Raw genomic sequence first — 23,209 nt, 5'->3', positions numbered from 1 at the left:
GGGGCACTATTCCGACGTAATTTTTCGAGAGAAAACGATTAATCGCAGGCCCAATGCGCTGCGGGCAACGGATCAAAAGTTACAGCCAAAAAACTGCAGATTTTTGTTGTCATATCTCTGCTGTCGGTCCTACGCTTTCTTCGATGTAATTTTTGAGTTTCTGGGGTCCCAATTAGCCTAGTAACAGTCATACAAATGAATTCGACGACTAGAAATTTTCGGCTCTAAAAATCGCAAAAAAAGTAAGGCTAACCCCTTTGGATTTTTGTCGAAAATTTCGACGACTTCGAAAAGTGCTGCAATTAATTCTTCAGGGCACTATTCCGACGTAATTTTGCGAGAGAAAACGATTAATCGCAGGCTCAATGCGCTGCAGGCAACGGATCAAAAGTTACAGCCAAAAAACTGCAGATTTTCGTCGTCATTTCTCTGCTGTCGGTCCTACGCTTTCTTCAATGTAATTTTTGAGTTTCTGGGGTCCCAATCAGCCTAGAAACAGTCATACAAATCAATTCGACGACCAGAAATTTTCGTCTCTAAAAATCGCAAAAAAAGTAAGGCTAACCCCTTTGGACTTTTGTCGAAAATTTCATCGACTTTGAAAAGTGCTGCAATTAATTCTTCGGGGCACTATTCCGACGTAATTTTGCGAGAGGAAACGATTAATCGCAGGCTCAATGCGCTGCGGGCATCGAATCAAAAGTTACAGCCAAAAAACTGCAGATTTTCGTCGTCATTTCTCTGCTGTCGGTCCTACGCTTTCTTTGATGTAATTTTTGAGTTCCTGGGGTCCCAATTAGCCTAGAAACGGTCATACAAATCAATTCGACGACCAGAAATTTTCGGCTCCAAAAATCGCAAAAAAAGTAAGGCTAACCCCTTTGGATTTTTGTCAAAAATTTCAACGGCTTTGGAAAGTGCTGCAATTAATTCATCGGGGCACTATTCCGACGTAATTTTGCGAGAGAAAACGATTAATCGCAGGCTCAATGCGCTCCGGGCAACGGATCAAAAGTTACAGCCAAAAAACTGCAGATTTTCGTCGTCATTTCTCTGCTGTCGGTCCTACGCTTTCTTTAATGTAATTTTTGAGTTCCTGGGGTCTCAATTAGCCAAGAAACAGTCATACAAATCAATTCGACGACTAGAAATTTTTGGCTCCAAAAATCGCAAAAAAAGTAAGGCTAACCCCTTTAAATTTTTGTCGAGAATTTTAACGACTTCGGAGAGTGCTGCAATCAATTTTTTAGGGCACTATTCCGACGTAATTTCGCGAGAGAAAACGATTAATCGCAGGCCCAATGCGCTACGGGCAACGGATCAAAAGTTACAGTCAAAAAACCTGCAGATTTTTGTCATTATTTCTCTGCTGTCGGTCCCACGCTTTTTTTAATGTAATTTTTGAGTTCCTGGGGTCCCAATCAGCCTAGAAAAAGTCATACAAATCAATTCGACGACCAGAAATTTTCGTCTCCAAAAATCGCAAAAAAAGTAAGGCTAACCCCTTTGGACTTTTGTCGAAAATTTCAACGACTTTGAAAAGTGCTGCAATTATATCTTCAGGGCACTATTCCGACGTAATTTTGCGAGAGAAAACGATTAATCGCAGGCTCAATGCGCTGCGGGCAACGGATCAAAAGTTACAGCCAAAAAACTGCAGATTTTTGTCATCATTTCTCTGCTGTCGGTCATACGCTTTTTTCAATGTAATTTTTGAGTTCCTGGGGTCCCAATCAGCCTAGAAACAGTCATACAAATCAATTCGACGACCAGAAATTTTCGGCTCCAAAAATCGCAAAAAAAGTGAGGCTAACCCCTTTGGATTTTTGTCAAAAATTTCGAAGGCTTTGAAAAGTGCTGCAATCATTTCATCGGGGCACTATTCCGACGTAATTTTGCGAGAGAAAACGATTAATCGCAGGCTCAATGCGCTGCGGGCAACGGATCAAAAGTTACAGCCAAAAAACTGCAGATTTTGGTCGTCATTTCTCTGCTGTCGGTCCTACGCTTTCTTTAATGTAATTTTCGAGTTCCTGGGGTCTTAATTAGCCAAGAAACAGTCATACAAATCAATTCGACGACTAGAAATTTTTGGCCACAAAAATCGCAAAAAAAGTAAGGCTAACCCCTTTGAATTTTTGTCGAAAATTTTAACGACTTTGGAGAGTGCTGCAATCAATTCTTTAGGGCACTATTCCGACGTAATTTCGCGAGAGAAAACGATTAATCGCAGGCCCAATGCGCTACGGGAAACGGATCAAAAGTTACAGCCAAAAAACTGCAGATTTTTGTCATCATTTCTCTGCTGTCGGTCCCACGCTTTTTTCAATGTAATTTTTGAGTTCCTGGGGTCCCAATCAGCCCAAAAACAGTCATACAAATCAATTCGACGACCAGAAATTTTCGTCTTCAAAAATCGCAAAAAAAGTAAGGCTAACCCCTTTGGACTTTTGTCGAAAATCTCAACGACTTTGAAAAGTGCTGCAATTAATTCTTCAGGGCACTATTTCGACGTGATTTTGCGATAGAAAACGATTAATCGCAGGCTCAATGCGCTGCGGGCAACGGATCAAAAGTTACAGCCAAAAAACTGCAGATTTTTGTCATCATTTCTCTGCTGTCGGTCCTACGCTTTTTTCAATGTAATTTTTGAGTTCCTGGGGTCCCAATCGGCCTAGAAACAGTCATACAAATCAATTCGACGACCAGAAATTTTCCTCTCCAAAAATCGCAAATAAAGTAAGGCCAACCCCTTGGGACTTTTGTCGAAAATTTCAACGACTTTGAAATGTGCTGCAATTAATTCTTCAGGGCACTATTTCGACGTAATTTTGCGAGAGAAAACGAATAATCGCAGGCTTAATGCGCTGCGGGCGACGGATCAAAAGTAACAGCCAAAAAACTGCAGATTTTCGTTGTCATTTCTCTGCTGTCGGTCCTACGCTTTCTTTAATGTAATTTTTGAGTTCCTGGGCTCCCAATTAGCCAAGAAACAGTCATACAAATGAATCCGACGACTAGAAATTTTTAGCTCCAAAAATCGCAAAAAAAGTAAGGCTAACCCCTTTGGATTTTTGTCGAAAATTTCAACGACTTTGGAAAGTGCTGCAATCAATTCTTTAGGGCACTATTCCGACGTAATTTCGCGAGAGAAAACGATTAATCGCAGGCCCAATGCGCTACGGGCAACGGATCAAAAGTTACAGCCAAAAAACTACAGATTTTTGTCATCATTTCTCTGCTGTCGGTCCCACGCTTTTTTCAATGTAATTTTTGAGTTCCTGGGGTCCCAATCAGCCAAAAAACAGTCATACAAATCAATTCGACGACCAGAAATTTTCGTCTCCAAAAATCGCAAAAAAAGTAAGGCTAACCCCTTCGGACTTTTGTCGAAAATTTCAACGACTTTGAAAAGTGCTGCAATTAATTCTACAGGGCACTATGCCGACGTAATTTTGCGAGAGAAAACGATTAATCGCTGGCTCAATGCGCTGCGGGCAACGGATCAAAAGTTACAGCTAAAAAACTGCAGATTTTTGTCGTCATTTCTCTGCTGTCGGTCCTACGCTGTCTTTAATGTAATTTTTGAGTTCCTGGGGTCCCAATTAGCCAAGAAACAGTCATACAAATCAATTCGACGACTAGAAATTTTTGGCTCTAAAAATCGCAAAAAAAGTAAGGCTAACCCCTTTGGATTTTTGTCGAAAATTTCGACGACTTCGAAAAGTGCTGCAATTAATTCTCCAGGGAACTATTCCGACGTAATTTTGCGGGAGAAAACGATTAATCGCAGGCTCAATGCGCTGCGGGCAACAGATCAAAAGTTACAGCCAAAAAACTGCAGATTTTCGTCGTCATTCCTCTGCTGTCGGTCCTACGCTTTCTTTGATGTAATTTTTGAGTTCCTGGGGTCCCAATTAGCCAAGAAACAGTCATAGAAATGAATTCGACGACTAGAAATTTTTGGCTCCAAAAATCGCAAAAAAAGTAAGGCTAACCCCTTTGGATTTTTGTCGAAAATTTTAACGACTCTGGAAAGTGCTGCAATCAATTTTTTAGGGCACTTTTCCGACGTAATTTCGCGAGAGAAAACGATTAATCGCAGGCTTAATGCGCTACGGGCAACGGATCAAAAGTTACAGCCAAAAAACTGCAGATTTTTGTCATTATTTCTCTGCTGTCGGTACCACGCTTTTTTCAATGTAATTTTTGAGTTCCTGGGGTCCCAATCAGCCTCGAAACAGTCATACAAATCAATTCGACAACCAGAAATTTTCGTCTCCAAAAATCGCAAAAAAAGTAAGGCTAACCCCTTTGGACTTTTGTCGAAAATTTCATCGACTTTGAAAAGTGCTGCAATTAATTCTTCGGGGCACTATTCCGACGTAATTTTGCGAGAGGAAACGATTAATCGCAGGCTCAATGCGCTGCGGGCATCGAATCAAAAGTTACAGCCAAAAAACTGCAGATTTTCGTCGTCATTTCTCTGCTGTCGGTCCTACGCTTTCTTTGATGTAATTTTTGAGTTCCTGGGGTCCCAATTAGCCAAGAAACAGTCATACAAATGAATTCGACGACTAGAAATTTTTGGCTCCAAAAATCGCAAAAAAAGTAAGGCTAACCCCTTTGGATTTTTGTCGAAAATTTTAACGACTTTGAAAAGTGCTGCAATCGATTCTTTAGGGCACTTTTCCGACGTAATTTCGCGAGAGAAAACGATTCATCGCAGGCACAATGCGCTACGGGCAACGGATCAAAAGTTACAGCCGAAAAACTGCAGATTTTTGTCATCATTTCTCTGCTGTCGGTCCCACGCTTTTTTCAATGTAATTTTTGAGTTCCTGGGGTCCCAATCAGCCTAGAAACAGTCATACAAATCAATTCGACGACCAGAAATTTTCGTCTCCAAAAATCGCAAAAAAAGTAAGGCTAACCCCTTTGGATTTTTGTCGAAAATTTCGGAGACTTTGGAAAGTGCTGCAATCAATTCTTTAGGGCACTATTCCGACGTAATTTCGCGAGAGAAAACGATTAATCGCAGGCTCAATGCGCTGCGGGCAAAGGATCAAAAGTTACAGCCAAAAAACTGCAGATTTCCGTCGTCATTTCTCTGCTGTCGGTCCTACGCTTTATTTAATGTAATTTTTGAGTTCCTGGGGTCCCAATTAGCCAAGAAACAGTCATACAAATGAATCCGACGACTAGAAATTTTTAGCTCCAAAAATCGCAAAAAAAGTAAGGCTAACCCCTTTGGATTTTTGTCGAAAATTTCAACGACTTTGGAAAGTGCTGCAATCAATTCTTTAGGACACTATTCCGACGTAATTTCGCGAGAGAAAACGATTAATCGCAGGCCCAATGCGCTACGGGCAACGGATCAAAAGTTACAGCCAAAAAACTGCAGATTTTTGTCATCATTTCTCTGCTGTCGGTCCCACGCTTTTTTCAATGTAATTTTTGAGTTCCTGGGGTCCCAATCAGCCTAAAAACAGTCATACAAATCAATTCGACGACCAGAAATTTTCGTCTCCAAAAATCGCAAAAAAAGTAAGGCTAACCCCTTTGGACTTTTGTCGAAAATTCTAACGACTTTGAAAAGTGCTGCAATTAATTCTTCAGGGCACTATTTCGACGTAATTTTGCGAGAGAAAACGATTAATCGCAGGCTCAATGCGCTGCGGGCAACGGATCAAAAGTTACAGCCAAGAAACTGCAGATTTTTGTCGTCATTTCTCTGCTGTCGGTCCCACGCTGTCTTTAATGTAATTTTTGAGTTCCTGGGGTCCCAATTAGCCAAGAAACAGTCATACAAATCAATTCGACGACTAGAAATTTTTGGCTCTAAAAATCGCAAAAAAAGTAAGGCTAACCCCTTTGGATTTTTGTCGAAAATTTCGACGACTCCGAAAAGTGCTGCAATTAATTCTTCAGGGAACTATTCCGACGTAATTTTGCGAGAGAAAACGATTAATCGCAGGCTCAATGCGCTGCGGGCAACGGATCAAAAGTTACAGCCAAAAAACTGCAGATTTTCGTCGTCATTTCTCTGCTGTCGGTCCTACGCTTTCTTTAATGTAATTTTTGAGTTCCTAGGGTCCCAATTGACCTAGTAACAGTCATACGAATGAATTCGACGACTAGAAATTTTCAGCTCCAAAAATCGCAAAAAAAGTAAGGCTAACCCCTTTGGATTTTTGTCGAAAATTTCGACGACTTCGAAAAGTGCTGCAATTAATTCTTCAGGGCACTATTCCGACGTAATTTTGCGAGAGAAAACGATTAATCGCACGCTCAATGCGCTGCGGGCAACGGATCAAAAGTTGCAGCCAAAAAACTGCAGATTTTCGTCGTCATTTCTCTGCTGTCGGTCCTACGCTTTCTTCAATGTAATTTTTGAGTTCCTGGGGTCCCAATTAGCCAAGAAACAGTCATACAAATGAATTCGACGACTAGAAATTTTTGGCTCCAAAAATCGCGAAAAAAGTAAGGCTAACCCCTTTGGATTTTTGTCGAAAATTTCAACGACTTTGGAAAGTGCTGCAATCAATTCTTTAGGACACTATTCCGACGTAATTTCGCGAGAGAAAACGATTAATCGCAGGCCCAATGCGCTACGGGCAACGGATCAAAAGTTACAGCCAAAAAACTGCAGATTTTTGTCATCATTTCTCTGCTGTCGGTCCCACGCTTTTTTCAATGTAATTTTTGAGTTCCTGGGGTCCCAATCAGCCTAAAAACAGTCATACAAATCAATTCGACGACCAGAAATTTTCGTCTCCAAAAATCGCAAAAAAAGTAAGGCTAACCCCTTTGGATTTTTGTCGAAAATTTCGACGACTCCGAAAAGTGCTGCAATTAATTCTTCAGGGAACTATTCCGACGTAATTTTGCGAGAGAAAACGATTAATCGCAGGCTCAATGCGCTGCGGGCAACGGATCAAAAGTTACAGCCAAAAAACTGCAGATTTTCGTCGTCATTTCTCTGCTGTCGGTCCTACGCTTTCTTTAATGTAATTTTTGAGTTCCTAGGGTCCCAATTGACCTAGTAACAGTCATACGAATGAATTCGACGACTAGAAATTTTCAGCTTCAAAAATCGCAAAAAAAGTAAGGCTAACCCCTTTGGATTTTTGTCGAAAATTTCGACGACTTCGAAAAGTGCTGCAATTAATTTTTCAGGGCACTATTCCGACGTAATTTTGCGAGAGAAAACGATTAATCGCACGCTCAATGCGCTGCGGGCAACGGATCAAAAGTTGCAGCCAAAAAACTGCAGATTTTCGTCGTCATTTCTCTGCTGTCGGTCCTACGCTTTCTTCAATGTAATTTTTGAGTTCCTAGGGTCCCAATTGACCTAGTAACAGTCATACGAATGAATTCGACGACTAGAAATTTTCAGCTTCAAAAATCGCAAAAAAAGTAAGGCTAACCCCTTTGGATTTTTGTCGAAAATTTCGACGACTTCGAAAAGTGCTGCAATTAATTCTTCAGGGCACTATTCCGACGTAATTTTGCGAGAGAAAACGATTAATCGCACGCTCAATGCGCTGCGGGCAACGGATCAAAAGTTGCAGCCAAAAAACTGCAGATTTTCGTCGTCATTTCTCTGCTGTCGGTCCTACGCTTTCTTCAATGTAATTTTTGAGTTCCTGGGGTCCCAATTAGCCAAGAAACAGTCATACAAATGAATTCGACGACTAGAAATTTTTGGCTCCAAAAATCGCGAAAAAAGTAAGGCTAACCCCTTTGGATTTTTGTCGAAAATTTTAACGACTTTGGAAAGTGCTGCAATCAATTCTTCAGGGCACTATTCCGACGTAATTTCGCGAGAGAAAACGATTAATCGCAGGCCCAATGCGCTACGGGCAACGGATCTTAAGTTACAGCCAAAAAACTGCAGATTTTTGTCATCATTTCTCTGCTGTCGGTCCCACGCTTTTTTCAATGTAATTTTTGAGTTCCTGGGGTCCCAATCAGCCCAAAAACAGTCATACAAATCAATTCGACGACCAGAAATTTTCGTCCTCAAAAATCGCAAAAAAAGTAAGGCTAACCCCTTTGGACTTTTGTCGAAAATCTCAACGACTTTGAAAAGTGCTGCAATTAATTCTTCAGGGCTCTATTTCGACGTAATTTTGCGAGAGAAAACGATTAATCGCAGGCTCAATGCGCTGCGGGCAACGGATCAAAAGTTACAGCCAAAAAACTGCAGATTTTTGTCATCATTTCTCTGCTGTCGGTCCCACGCTTTTTTCAATGTAATTTTTGAGTTCCTGGGGTCCCAATCAGCCTAAAAACAGTCATACAAATCAATTCGACGACCTGAAATTTTCATCTCCAAAAATCGCAAAAAAAGTAAGGCTAACCCCTTTGGACTTTTGTCGAAAATTTTAACGACTTCGAAAAGTGCTGCAATTAATTCTTCAGGGCACTATTTCGACGTAATTTTGCGAGAGAAAACGATTAATCGCAGGCTCAATGCGCTGCGGGCAACGGATCAAAAGTTACAGCCAAGAAACTGCAGATTTTTGTCGTCATTTCTCTGCTGTCGGTCCCACGCTGTCTTTAATGTAATTTTTGAGTTCCTGGGGTCCCAATTAGCCAAGAAACAGTCATACAAATCAATTCGACGACTAGAAATTTTTGGCTCTAAAAATCGCAAAAAAAGTAAGGCTAACCCCTTTGGATTTTTGTCGAAAATTTCGACGACTCCGAAAAGTGCTGCAATTAATTCTTCAGGGAACTATTCCGACGTAATTTTGCGAGAGAAAACGATTAATCGCAGGCTCAATGCGCTGCGGGCAACGGATCAAAAGTTACAGCCAAAAAACTGCAGATTTTCGTCGTCATTTCTCTGCTGTCGGTCCTACGCTTTCTTTAATGTAATTTTTGAGTTCCTAGGGTCCCAATTGACCTAGTAACAGTCATACGAATGAATTCGACGACTAGAAATTTTCAGCTCCAAAAATCGCAAAAAAAGTAAGGCTAACCCCTTTGGATTTTTGTCGAAAATTTCGACGACTTCGAAAAGTGCTGCAATTAATTCTTCAGGGCACTATTCCGACGTAATTTTGCGAGAGAAAACGATTAATCGCACGCTCAATGCGCTGCGGGCAACGGATCAAAAGTTGCAGCCAAAAAACTGCAGATTTTCGTCGTCATTTCTCTGCTGTCGGTCCTACGCTTTCTTCAATGTAATTTTTGAGTTCCTGGGGTCCCAATTAGCCAAGAAACAGTCATACAAATGAATTCGACGACTAGAAATTTTTGGCTCCAAAAATCGCGAAAAAAGTAAGGCTAACCCCTTTGGATTTTTGTCGAAAATTTCAACGACTTTGGAAAGTGCTGCAATCAATTCTTTAGGACACTATTCCGACGTAATTTCGCGAGAGAAAACGATTAATCGCAGGCCCAATGCGCTACGGGCAACGGATCAAAAGTTACAGCCAAAAAACTGCAGATTTTTGTCATCATTTCTCTGCTGTCGGTCCCACGCTTTTTTCAATGTAATTTTTGAGTTCCTGGGGTCCCAATCAGCCTAAAAACAGTCATACAAATCAATTCGACGACCAGAAATTTTCGTCTCCAAAAATCGCAAAAAAAGTAAGGCTAACCCCTTTGGATTTTTGTCGAAAATTTCGACGACTCCGAAAAGTGCTGCAATTAATTCTTCAGGGAACTATTCCGACGTAATTTTGCGAGAGAAAACGATTAATCGCACGCTCAATGCGCTGCGGGCAACGGATCAAAAGTTGCAGCCAAAAAACTGCAGATTTTCGTCGTCATTTCTCTGCTGTCGGTCCTACGCTTTCTTCAATGTAATTTTTGAGTTCCTGGGGTCCCAATTAGCCAAGAAACAGTCATACAAATGAATTCGACGACTAGAAATTTTTGGCTCAAAAAATCGCGAAAAAAGTAAGGCTAACCCCTTTGGATTTTTGTCGAAAATTTTAACGACTTTGGAAAGTGCTGCAATCAATTCTTCAGGGCACTATTCCGACGTAATTTCGCGAGAGAAAACGATTAATCGCAGGCCCAATGCGCTACGGGCAACGGATCTTAAGTTACAGCCAAAAAACTGCAGATTTTTGTCATCATTTCTCTGCTGTCGGTCCCACGCTTTTTTCAATGTAATTTTTGAGTTCCTGGGGTCCCAATCAGCCCAAAAACAGTCATACAAATCAATTCGACGACCAGAAATTTTCGTCCTCAAAAATCGCAAAAAAAGTAAGGCTAACCCCTTTGGACTTTTGTCGAAAATCTCAACGACTTTGAAAAGTGCTGCAATTAATTCTTCAGGGCTCTATTTCGACGTAATTTTGCGAGAGAAAACGATTAATCGCAGGCTCAATGCGCTGCGGGCAACGGATCAAAAGTTACAGCCAAAAAACTGCAGATTTTTGTCATCATTTCTCTGCTGTCGGTCCTACGCTTTTTTCAATGTAATTTTCGAGTTCCTGGGGTCCCAATCGGCCTAGAAACAGTCATACGAATCAATTCGACGACCAGAAATTTTCCTCTCCAAAAATCGCAAAAAAAGTAAGGCTAACCCCTTTGGACTTTTGTCGAAAATTTCAACGACTTTGAAAAGTGCTGCAATTAATTCTTCAGGGCACTATGCCGACGTAATTTTGCGAGAGAAAACGATTAATCGCAGGCTCAATGCGCTGCGGGCACCGGATCAAAAGTTACAGCCAAAAAACTGCAGATTTTCGTCGTCATTTCTCTGCTGTCGGTCCTACGCTTTCTTTAATGTAATTTTTGAGTTCCTAGGGTCCCAATTGACCTAGTAACAGTCATACAAATGAATTCGACGACTAGAAATTTTCAGCTCCAAAAATCGCAAAAAAAGTAAGGCTAACCCCTTTGGATTTTTGTCGAAAATTTCGACGACTTCGAAAAGTGCTGCAATTAATTCTTCAGGGCACTATACCGACGTAATTTTGCGAGAGAAAACGATTAATCGCACGCTCAATGCGCTGCGGGCAACGGATCAAAAGTTGCAGCCAAAAAACTGCAGATTTTCGTCGTCATTTCTCTGCTGTCGGTCCTACGCTTTCTTCAATGTAATTTTTGAGTTTCTGGGGTCCCAATCAGCCTAGAAACAGTCATACAAATCAATTCGACGACCAGAAATTTTCGTCTCTAAAAATCGCAAAAAAAGTAAGGCTAACCCCTTTGGACTTTTGTCGCAAATTTCATCGACTTTGAAAAGTGCTGCAATTAATCCTTCGGGGCACTATTCCGACGTAATTCTGGGAGAGGAAACGATTAATCGCAGGCTCAATGCGCTGCGGGCATCGGATCAAAAGTTACAGCCAAAAAACTGCAGATTTTCGTCGTCATTTCTCTGCTGTCGGTCCTACGCTTTCTTTGATGTAATTTTTGAGTTCCTGGGGTCCCAATTAGCCAAGAAACAGTCATACAAATGAATTCGACGACTAGAAATTTTTGGCTCCAAAAATCGCGAAAAAAGTAAGGCTAACCCCTTTGGATTTTTGTCGAAAATTTCAACGACTTTGGAAAGTGCTGCAATCAATTCTTTAGGGCACTATTCCGACGTAATTTCGCGAGAGAAAACGATTAATCGCAGGCCCAATGCGCTACGGGCAACGGATCAAAAGTTACAGCCAAAAAACTGCAGATTTTTGTCATCATTTCTCTGCTGTCGGTCCCACGCTTTTTTCAATGTAATTTTTGAGTTCCTGGGGTCCCAATCAGCCTCAGAACAGTCATACAAATCAATTCGACGACCAGAAATTTTCGTCTCCAAAAATCGCAAAAAAAGTAAGGCTAACCCCTTTGGACTTTTGTCGAAAATTTCAACGACTTTGAAAAGTGCTGCAATTAATTCTTCAGGGCACTATGCCGACGTAATTTTGCGAGAGAAAACGATTAATCGCAGGCTCAATGCGCTGCGGGCAACGGATCAAAAGTTACAGCCAAAAAACTGCAGATTTTTGTCGTCATTTCTCTGCTGTCGGTCCTACGCTTTCTTTAATGTAATTTTTGAGTTCCTGGGCTCCCAATTAGCCAAGAAACAGTCATACAAATGAATCCGACGACTAGAAATTTTTAGCTCCAAAAATCGCAAAAAAAGTAAGGCTAACCCCTTTGGATTTTTGTCGAAAATTTCAACGACTTTGGAAAGTGCTGCAATCAATTCTTTAGGGCACTATTCCGACGTAATTTCGCGAAAGAAAACGATTAATCGCAGGCCCAATGCGCTACGGGCAACGGATCAAAAGTTACAGCCAAAAAACTGCAGATTTTTGTCATCATTTCTCTGCTGTCGGTCCCACGCTTTTTTCAATGTAATTTTTGAGTTCCTGGGGTCCCAATCAGCCTAAAAACAGTCATACAAATCAATTCGACGACCAGAAATTTTCGTCTCCAAAAATCGCAAAAAAAGTAAGGCTAACCTTACTTCGACCTTATCTTCGACAGCTTTCGGCCTCGCGTCGTCTGCTTTCTCGCTCCCTGCGCAGGCTCCTCGTTGTCACCTTGATTTTCCCTGTGATCGACTACTGTTGTGTAGTACTCCTCGATCTCTCCACCAGCCTTAGTCTTAAGTTACAGCGCCTGCTCAACAATTGCGTCCGCTTCGTTTGTGGTTTTGCTCGGGATGTTCATGCTGCTCCCCACCGTAGAGAGCTAGGCTGGCTCACGGTTGCCGATCGTCGTCTGTACTTCCTTCTTAGTGCTCTTTTCGGTATCCTACGCACAGGGCGTCCGGCGTATTTGGCTGAATTGTTCACTACACGCGAGATCGGAGCTTACGGCACTGCTTTCCGTCATTGGGGGGAGCTTATGCCGCCTCTTCCGCGGTCTGAGGCTTTCCGCAACTCTTTGACGGTTGCTGGCAGTCGTCATTGGAATTCCCTGCCAGCTGAGCTTCGTTCTTCTTCTGATCTTCCCGCCTTCAAGCGTGGTCTCTACCTGCATCTCTTTCAGACTGAAGCGTCTTGTTCCGTATTGTAACAGTGTCTAGGGGCCTTGGCCTTTCTTTAAACTCTCTTCTTTTGCATTCCTTTCTGTACGCACCGGTTCGAGTTAGCTGTACTTGTATCTTTAGTTTTAGTTTTAGTTTTAGCCATAGCCTTAATTGGACTTTAGTTTTAATGAAATTTGTATAAGTTTGTGCTTGTACTCTCTTGTAATACATTTTGTTTCTTTGGTGCTACCAGTTTTCCAATATTGTAATGGAAATATCAATAAATACCTTCAACCTTCAACCTTCAACCCCTTTGGACTTTTGTCGAAAATTTCAACGACTTTGAAAAGTGCTGCAATTAATTCTTCAGGGCACTATGCCGACGTAATTTTGCGAGAGAAAACGATTAATCGCAGGCTCAATGCGCTGCGGGCAACGGATCAAAAGTTACAGCCAAAAAACTGCAGATTTTTGTCGTCATTTCTCTGCTGTCGGTCCTACGCTTTCTTTAATGTAATTTTTGAGTTCCTGGGGTCCCAATTAGCCAAGAAACAGTCATACAAATCAATTCGACGACTAGAAATTTTTGGCTCCAAAAATCGCGAAAAAAGTAAGGCTAACCCCTTTGGATTTTTGTCGAAAATTTCAACGACTTTGAAAAGTGCTGCAATTAATTCTTCGGGGCACTATTCCGACGTAATTTTGCGAGAGGAAACGATTATTCGTAGGCTCAATGCGCTGCGGGCATCGGATCAAAAGTTACAGCCAAAAAACTGCAGATTTTCGTCGTCATTTCTCTGCTGTCGGTCCTACGCTTTCTTTGATGTAATTTTTGAGTTCCTGGGGTCCCAATTAGCCAAGAAACAGTCATACAAATGAATTCGACGACTAGAAATTTTTGGCTCCAAAAATCGCGAAAAAAGTAAGGCTAACCCCTTTGGATTTTCGTCGAAAATTTCAACGACTTTGGAAAGTGCTGCAATCAATTCTTTAGGGCACTATTCCGACGTAATTTCGCGAGAGAAAACGATTAATCGCAGGCCCAATGCGCTACGGGCAACGGATCAAAAGTTACAGCCAAAAAACTGCAGATTTTTGTCATCATTTCTCTGCTGTCGGTCCCACGCTTTTTTCAATGTAATTTTTGAGTTCCTGGGGTCCCAATCAGCCTAAAAACAGTCATCCAAATCAATTCGACGACCAGAAATTTTCGTCTCCAAAAATCGCAAAAAAAGTAAGGCTAACCCCTTTGGACTTTTGTCGAAAATTTCAACGACTTTGAAAAGTGCTGCAATTAATTCTTCAGGGCACTATGCCGACGTAATTTTGCGAGAAAAAACGATTAATCGCAGGCTCAATGCGCTGCGGGCACCGGATCAAAAGTTACAGCCAAAAAACTGCAGATTTTCGTCGTCATTTCTCTGCTGTCGGTCCTACGCTTTCTTTAATGTAATTTTTGAGTTCCTAGGGTCCCAATTGACCTAGTAACAGTCATACAAATGAATTCGACGACTAGAAATTTTCAGTTCCAAAAATCGCAAAAAAAGTAAGGCTAACCCCTTTGGATTTTTGTCGAAAATTTCGACGACTTCGAAAAGTGCTGCAATTAATTCTTCAGGGCACTATACCGACGTAATTTTGCGAGAGAAAACGATTAATCGCACGCTCAATGCGCTGCGGGCAACGGATCAAAAGTTGCAGCCAAAAAACTGCAGATTTTCGTCGTCATTTCTCTGCTGTCGGTCCTACGCTTTCTTCAATGTAATTTTTGAGTTTCTGGGGTCCCAATCAGCCTAGAAACAGTCATACAAATCAATTCGACGACCAGAAATTTTCGTCTCTAAAAATCGCAAAAAAAGTAAGGCTAACCCCTTTGGACTTTTGTCGAAAATTTCATCGACTTTGAAAAGTGCTGCAATTAATCCTTCGGGGCACTATTCCGACGTAATTCTGGGAGAGGAAACGATTAATCGCAGGCTCAATGCGCTGCGGGCATCGGATCAAAAGTTACAGCCAAAAAACTGCAGATTTTCGTCGTCATTTCTCTGCTGTCGGTCCTACGCTTTCTTTGATGTAATTTTTGAGTTCCTGGGGTCCCAATTAGCCAAGAAACAGTCATACAAATGAATTCGACGACTAGAAATTTTTGGCTCCAAAAATCGCGAAAAAAGTAAGGCTAACCCCTTTGGATTTTTGTCGAAAATTTCAACGACTTTGGAAAGTGCTGCAATCAATTCTTTAGGGCACTATTCCGACGTAATTTCGCGAGAGAAAACGATTAATCGCAGGCCCAATGCGCTACGGGCAACGGATCAAAAGTTACAGCCAAAAAACTGCAGATTTTTGTCATCATTTCTCTGCTGTCGGTCCCACGCTTTTTTCAATGTAATTTTTGAGTTCCTGGGGTCCCAATCAGCCTCAGAACAGTCATACAAATCAATTCGACGACCAGAAATTTTCGTCTCCAAAAATCGCAAAAAAAGTGAGGCTAACCCCTTTGGACTTTTGTCGAAAATTTCAACGACTTTGAAAAGTGCTGCAATTAATTCTTCAGGGCACTATGCCGACGTAATTTTGCGAGAGAAAACGATTAATCGCAGGCTCAATGCGCTGCGGGCAACGGATCAAAAGTTACAGCCAAAAAACTGCAGATTTTTGTCGTCATTTCTCTGCTGTCGGTCCTACGCTGTCTTTAATGTAATTTTTGAGTTCCTGGGGTCCCAATTAGCCAAGAAACAGTCATACAAATCAATTCGACCACTAGAAATTTTTGGCTCCAAAAATCGCAAAAAAAGTAAGGCTAACCCCTTTGGATTTTTGTCGAAAATTTCGACGACTTCGAAAAGTGCTGCAATTAATTCTTCAGGGAACTATTCCGACGTAATTTTGCAAGAAAAAACGATCAATCGCAGGCTCAATGCGCTGCGGGCAACGGATCAAAAGTTACAGCCAAAAAACTGCAGATTTTCGTCGTCATTTCTCTGCTGTCGGTCCTACGCTTTCTTTGATGTAATTTTTGAGTTCCTAGGGTCCCAATTGACCTAGTAACGGTCATACAAATGAATTCGACAACTAGAAATTTTCAGCTCCAAAAATCGCAAAAAAAGTAAGGCTAACCCCTTTGGATTTTTGTCGAAAATTTCGACGACTTCGAAAAGTGCTGCAATCAATTCTTCAGGGCACTATTCCGACGTAATTTTGCGAGAGAAAACGATTAATCGCACGCTCAATGCGCTGCGGGCAACGGATCAAAAGTTGCAGCCAAAAAACTGCAGATTTTCGTCGTCATTTCTCTGCTGTCGGTCCTACGCTTTCTTCAATGTAATTTTTGAGTTTCTGGGGTCCCAATCAGCCTAGAAACAGTCATACAAATCAATTCGACGACCAGAAATTTTCGTCTCTAAAAATCGCAAAAAAAGTAAGGCTAACCCCTTCGGACTTTTGTCGAAAATTTCATCGACTTTGAAAAGTGCTGCAATTAATTCTTCGGGGCACTATTCCGACGTAATTTTGCGAGAGGAAACGATTAATCGCAGGCTCAATGCGCTGCGGGCATCGGATCAAAAGTTACAGCCAAAAAACTGCAGATTTTCGTCGTCATTTCTCTGCTGTCGGTCCTACGCTTTCTTTGATGTAATTTTTGAGTTCCTAGGGTCCCAATTAGCCAAGAAACAGTCATACAAATGAATTCGACGACTAGAAATTTTTGGCTCTAAAAATCGCGAAAAAAGTAAGGCTAACCCCTTTGGATTTTTGTCGAAAATTTCAACGACTTTGGAAAGTGCTGCAATCAATTCTTTAGGGCACTATTCCGACGTAATTCCGCGAGAGAAAACGATTAATCGCAGGCCCAATGCGCTACGGGCAACGGATCAAAAGTTACAGCCAAAAAACTGCAGATTTTTGTCATCATTTCTCTGCTGTCGGTCCCACGCTTTTTTCAATGTAATTTTTGAGTTCCTGGGGTCCCAATCAGCCCAAAAACAGTCATACAAATCAATCCGACGACCAGAAATTTTCGTCTTCAAAAATCGCAAAAAAAGTAAGGCCAACCCCTTTGGACTTTTGTCGAAAATTTCAACGACTTTGAAAAGTGCTGCAATTAATTCTTCAGGGCACTATACCGACGTAATTTTGCGAGAGAAAACGATTAATCGCACGCTCAATGCGCTGCGGGCAACGGATCAAAAGTTGCAGCCAAAAAACTGCAGATTTTCGTCGTCATTTCTCTGCTGTCGGTCCTACGCTTTCTTCAATGTAATTTTTGAGTTTCTGGGGTCCCAATCAGCCTAGAAACAGTCATACAAATCAATTCGACGACCAGAAATTTTCGTCTCTAAAAATCGCAAAAAAAGTAAGGCTAACCCCTTTGGACTTTTGTCGAAAATTTCATCGACTTTGAAAAGTGCTGCAATTAATCCTTCGGGGCACTATTCCGACGTAATTCTGGGAGAGGAAACGATTAATCGCAGGCTCAATGCGCTGCGGGCATCGGATCAAAAGTTACAGCCAAAAAACTGCAGATTTTCGTCGTCATTTCTCTGCTGTCGGTCCTACGCTTTCTTTGATGTAATTTTTGAGTTCCTGGGGTCCCAATTAGCCAAGAAACAGTCATACAAATGAATTCGACGACTAGAAATTTTTGGCTCCAAAAATCGCGAAAAAAGTAAGGCTAACCCCTTTGGATTTTTGTCGAAAATTTCAACGACTTTGGAAAGTGCTGCAATCAATTCTTTAGGGCACTATTCCGACGTAATTTCGCGAGAGAAAACGATTAATCGCAGGCCCAATGCGCTACGGGCAACGGATCAAAAGTTACAGCCAAAAAACTGCAGATTTTTGTCATCATTTCTCTGCTGTCGGTCCCACGCTTTTTTCAATGTAATTTTTGAGTTCCTGGGGTCCCAATCAGCCTCAGAACAGTCATACAAATCAATTCGACGACCAGAAATTTTCGTCTCCAAAAATCGCAAAAAAAGTAAGGCTAACCCCTTTGGACTTTTGTCGAAAATTTCAACGACTTTGAAAAGTGCTGCAATTAATTCTTCAGGGCACTATGCCGACGTAATTTTGCGAGAGAAAACGATTAATCGCAGGCTCAATGCGCTGCGGGCAACGGATCAAAAGTTACAGCCAAAAAACTGCAGATTTTTGTCGTCATTTCTCTGCTGTCGGTCCTACGCTTTCTTTAATGTAATTTTTGAGTTCCTGGGCTCCCAATTAGCCAAGAAACAGTCATACAAATGAATCCGACGACTAGAAATTTTTAGCTCCAAAAATCGCAAAAAAAGTAAGGCTAACCCCTTTGGATTTTTGTCGAAAATTTCAACGACTTTGGAAAGTGCTGCAATCAATTCTTTAGGGCACTATTCCGACGTAATTTCGCGAAAGAAAACGATTAATCGCAGGCCCAATGCGCTACGGGCAACGGATCAAAAGTTACAGCCAAAAAACTGCAGATTTTTGTCATCATTTCTCTGCTGTCGGTCCCACGCTTTTTTCAATGTAATTTTTGAGTTCCTGGGGTCCCAATCAGCCTAAAAACAGTCATACAAATCAATTCGACGACCAGAAATTTTCGTCTCCAAAAATCGCAAAAAAAGTAAGGCTAACCTTACTTCGACCTTATCTTCGACAGCTTTCGGCCTCGCGTCGTCTGCTTTCTCGCTCCCTGCGCAGGCTCCTCGTTGTCACCTTGATTTTCCCTGTGATCGACTACTGTTGTGTAGTACTCCTCGATCTCTCCACCAGCCTTAGTCTTAAGTTACAGCGCCTGCTCAACAATTGCGTCCGCTTCGTTTGTGGTTTTGCTCGGGATGTTCATGCTGCTCCCCACCGTAGAGAGCTAGGCTGGCTCACGGTTGCCGATCGTCGTCTGTACTTCCTTCTTAGTGCTCTTTTCGGTATCCTACGCACAGGGCGTCCGGCGTATTTGGCTGAATTGTTCACTACACGCGAGATCGGAGCTTACGGCACTGCTTTCCGTCATTGGGGGGAGCTTATGCCGCCTCTTCCGCGGTCTGAGGCTTTCCGCAACTCTTTGACGGTTGCTGGCAGTCGTCATTGGAATTCCCTGCCAGCTGAGCTTCGTTCTTCTTCTGATCTTCCCGCCTTCAAGCGTGGTCTCTACCTGCATCTCTTTCAGACTGAAGCGTCTTGTTCCGTATTGTAACAGTGTCTAGGGGCCTTGGCCTTTCTTTAAACTCTCTTCTTTTGCATTCCTTTCTGTACGCACCGGTTCGAGTTAGCTGTACTTGTATCTTTAGTTTTAGTTTTAGTTTTAGCCATAGCCTTAATTGGACTTTAGTTTTAATGAAATTTGTATAAGTTTGTGCTTGTACTCTCTTGTAATACATTTTGTTTCTTTGGTGCTACCAGTTTTCCAATATTGTAATGGAAATATCAATAAATACCTTCAACCTTCAACCTTCAACCCCTTTGGACTTTTGTCGAAAATTTCAACGACTTTGAAAAGTGCTGCAATTAATTCTTCAGGGCACTATGCCGACGTAATTTTGCGAGAGAAAACGATTAATCGCAGGCTCAATGCGCTGCGGGCAACGGATCAAAAGTTACAGCCAAAAAACTGCAGATTTTTGTCGTCATTTCTCTGCTGTCGGTCCTACGCTTTCTTTAATGTAATTTTTGAGTTCCTGGGGTCCCAATTAGCCAAGAAACAGTCATACAAATCAATTCGACGACTAGAAATTTTTGGCTCCAAAAATCGCGAAAAAAGTAAGGCTAACCCCTTTGGATTTTTGTCGAAAATTTCAACGACTTTGAAAAGTGCTGCAATTAATTCTTCGGGGCACTATTCCGACGTAATTTTGCGAGAGGAAACGATTATTCGTAGGCTCAATGCGCTGCGGGCATCGGATCAAAAGTTACAGCCAAAAAACTGCAGATTTTCGTCGTCATTTCTCTGCTGTCGGTCCTACGCTTTCTTTGATGTAATTTTTGAGTTCCTGGGGTCCCAATTAGCCAAGAAACAGTCATACAAATGAATTCGACGACTGGAAATTTTTGGCTCCAAAAATCGCGAAAAAAGTAAGGCTAACCCCTTTGGATTTTCGTCGAAAATTTCAACGACTTTGGAAAGTGCTGCAATCAATTCTTTAGGGCACTATTCCGACGTAATTTCGCGAGAGAAAACGATTAATCGCAGGCCCAATGCGCTACGGGCAACGGATCAAAAGTTACAGCCAAAAAACTGCAGATTTTTGTCATCATTTCTCTGCTGTCGGTCCCACGCTTTTTTCAATGTAATTTTTGAGTTCCTGGGGTCCCAATCAGCCTAAAAACAGTCATCCAAATCAATTCGACGACCAGAAATTTTCGTCTCCAAAAATCGCAAAAAAAGTAAGGCTAACCCCTTTGGACTTTTGTCGAAAATTTCAACGACTTTGAAAAGTGCTGCAATTAATTCTTCAGGGCACTATGCCGACGTAATTTTGCGAGAGAAAACGATTAATCGCAGGCTCAATGCGCTGCGGGCACCGGATCAAAAGTTACAGCCAAAAAACTGCAGATTTTCGTCGTCATTTCTCTGCTGTCGGTCCTACGCTTTCTTTAATGTAATTTTTGAGTTCCTAGGGTCCCAATTGACCTAGTAACAGTCATACAAATGAATTCGACGACTAGAAATTTTCAGCTCCAAAAATCGCAAAAAAAGTAAGGCTAACCCCTTTGGATTTTTGTCGAAAATTTCGACGACTTCGAAAAGTGCTGCAATTAATTCTTCAGGGCACTATACCGACGTAATTTTGCGAGAGAAAACGATTAATCGCACGCTCAATGCGCTGCGGGCAACGGATCAAAAGTTGCAGCCAAAAAACTGCAGATTTTCGTCGTCATTTCTCTGCTGTCGGTCCTACGCTTTCTTTGATGTAATTTTTGAGTTCCTGGGGTCCCAATTAGCCTAGAAACGGTCATACAAATCAATTCGACGACCAGAAATTTTCGGCTCCAAAAATCGCAAAAAAAGTAAGGCTAACCCCTTTGGATTTTTGTCAAAAATTTCAACGGCTTTGGAAAGTGCTGCAATTAATTCATCGGGGCACTATTCCGACGTAATTTTGCGAGAGAAAACGATTAATCGCAGGCTCAATGCGCTCCGGGCAACGGATCAAAAGTTACAGCCAAAAAACTGCAGATTTTCGTCGTCATTTCTCTGCTGTCGGTCCTACGCTTTCTTTAATGTAATTTTTGAGTTCCTGGGGTCTCAATTAGCCAAGAAACAGTCATACAAATCAATTCGACGACTAGAAATTTTTGGCTCCAAAAATCGCAAAAAAAGTAAGGCTAACCCCTTTAAATTTTTGTCGAGAATTTTAACGACTTCGGAGAGTGCTGCAATCAATTTTTTAGGGCACTATTCCGACGTAATTTCGCGAGAGAAAACGATTAATCGCAGGCCCAATGCGCTACGGGCAACGGATCAAAAGTTACAGTCAAAAAACCTGCAGATTTTTGTCATTATTTCTCTGCTGTCGGTCCCACGCTTTTTTTAATGTAATTTTTGAGTTCCTGGGGTCCCAATCAGCCTAGAAAAAGTCATACAAATCAATTCGACGACCAGAAATTTTCGTCTCCAAAAATCGCAAAAAAAGTAAGGCTAACCCCTTTGGACTTTTGTCGAAAATTTCAACGACTTCGAAAAGTGCTGCAATTATATCTTCAGGGCACTATTCCGACGTAATTTTGCGAGAGAAAACGATTAATCGCAGGCTCAATGCGCTGCGGGCAACGGATCAAAAGTTACAGCCAAAAAACTGCAGATTTTTGTCATCATTTCTCTGCTGTCGGTCATACGCTTTTTTCAATGTAATTTTTGAGTTCCTGGGGTCCCAATCAGCCTAGAAACAGTCATACAAATCAATTCGACGACCAGAAATTTTCGGCTCCAAAAATCGCAAAAAAAGTGAGGCTAACCCCTTTGGATTTTTGTCAAAAATTTCGAAGGCTTTGAAAAGTGCTGCAATTATTTCATCGGGGCACTATTCCGACGTAATTTTGCGAGAGAAAACGATTAATCGCAGGCTCAATGCGCTGCGGGCAACGGATCAAAAGTTACAGCCAAAAAACTGCAGATTTTGGTCGTCATTTCTCTGCTGTCGGTCCTACGCTTTCTTTAATGTAATTTTCGAGTTCCTGGGGTCTTAATTAGCCAAGAAACAGTCATACAAATCAATTCGACGACTAGAAATTTTTGGCCACAAAAATCGCAAAAAAAGTAAGGCTAACCCCTTTGAATTTTTGTCGAAAATTTTAACGACTTTGGAGAGTGCTGCAATCAATTCTTTAGGGCACTATTCCGACGTAATTTCGCGAGAGAAAACGATTAATCGCAGGCCCAATGCGCTACGGGAAACGGATCAAAAGTTACAGCCAAAAAACTGCAGATTTTTGTCATCATTTCTCTGCTGTCGGTCCCACGCTTTTTTCAATGTAATTTTTGAGTTCCTGGGGTCCCAATCAGCCCAAAAACAGTCATACAAATCAATTCGACGACCAGAAATTTTCGTCTTCAAAAATCGCAAAAAAAGTAAGGCTAACCCCTTTGGACTTTTGTCGAAAATCTCAACGACTTTGAAAAGTGCTGCAATTAATTCTTCAGGGCACTATTTCGACGTGATTTTGCGATAGAAAACGATTAATCGCAGGCTCAATGCGCTGCGGGCAACGGATCAAAAGTTACAGCCAAAAAACTGCAGATTTTTGTCATCATTTCTCTGCTGTCGGTCCTACGCTTTTTTCAATGTAATTTTTGAGTTCCTGGGGTCCCAATCGGCCTAGAAACAGTCATACAAATCAATTCGACGACCAGAAATTTTCCTCTCCAAAAATCGCAAATAAAGTAAGGCCAACCCCTTGGGACTTTTGTCGAAAATTTCAACGACTTTGAAATGTGCTGCAATTAATTCTTCAGAGCACTATTTCGACGTAATTTTGCGAGAGAAAACGAATAATCGCAGGCTCAATGCGCTGCGGGCGACGGATCAAAAGTAACAGCCAAAAAACTGCAGATTTTCGTTGTCATTTCTCTGCTGTCGGTCCTACGCTTTCTTTAATGTAATTTTTGAGTTCCTGGGCTCCCAATTAGCCAAGAAACAGTCATACAAATGAATCCGACGACTAGAAATTTTTAGCTCCAAAAATCGCAAAAAAAGTAAGGCTAACCCCTTTGGATTTTTGTCGAAAATTTCAACGACTTTGGAAAGTGCTGCAATCAATTCTTTAGGGCACTATTCCGACGTAATTTCGCGAGAGAAAACG

The sequence above is a fragment of the Diprion similis genome, chromosome 11, assembly GCF_021155765.1.
Source record: "Diprion similis isolate iyDipSimi1 chromosome 11, iyDipSimi1.1, whole genome shotgun sequence".
Lineage (NCBI taxonomy): Eukaryota > Metazoa > Arthropoda > Insecta > Hymenoptera > Diprionidae > Diprion > Diprion similis.
This window is presented reverse-complemented; position numbering follows the sequence as displayed.